Below are 301 nucleotides of genomic sequence, written 5' to 3'. Positions count from 1 at the left end.
TGACATTGGTGAATACGTAGGAAAAATGTAAACAAACAATAAACGTGCTCTGAGACACATGTAAACAAAAACACTTTTACAGCAGTCCTAGGATACATACAAACAAAACAACATCCTTAGACAAAACACAGGATTCATTTCCAGAAGAAAAAGCAAAACTAATATCCAAAGAACGACTCGTTATCCTCGTGAATATCTGAAAACAAAAAGAAGATTTTGGAAATATATTAGGAGTCAGAAAAATGGTATAATTACTTTTTTTTCCAAACAAGGCACCATGGAGATTCAGTGGTCTCTTCAA

Source organism: Penaeus monodon, chromosome 32 (assembly GCF_015228065.2).
Source record: "Penaeus monodon isolate SGIC_2016 chromosome 32, NSTDA_Pmon_1, whole genome shotgun sequence".
Classification (NCBI taxonomy): domain Eukaryota; kingdom Metazoa; phylum Arthropoda; class Malacostraca; order Decapoda; family Penaeidae; genus Penaeus; species Penaeus monodon.
The sequence above is the reverse complement of the archived record's forward strand: the minus strand, read 5'-3'. Positions refer to the sequence as shown.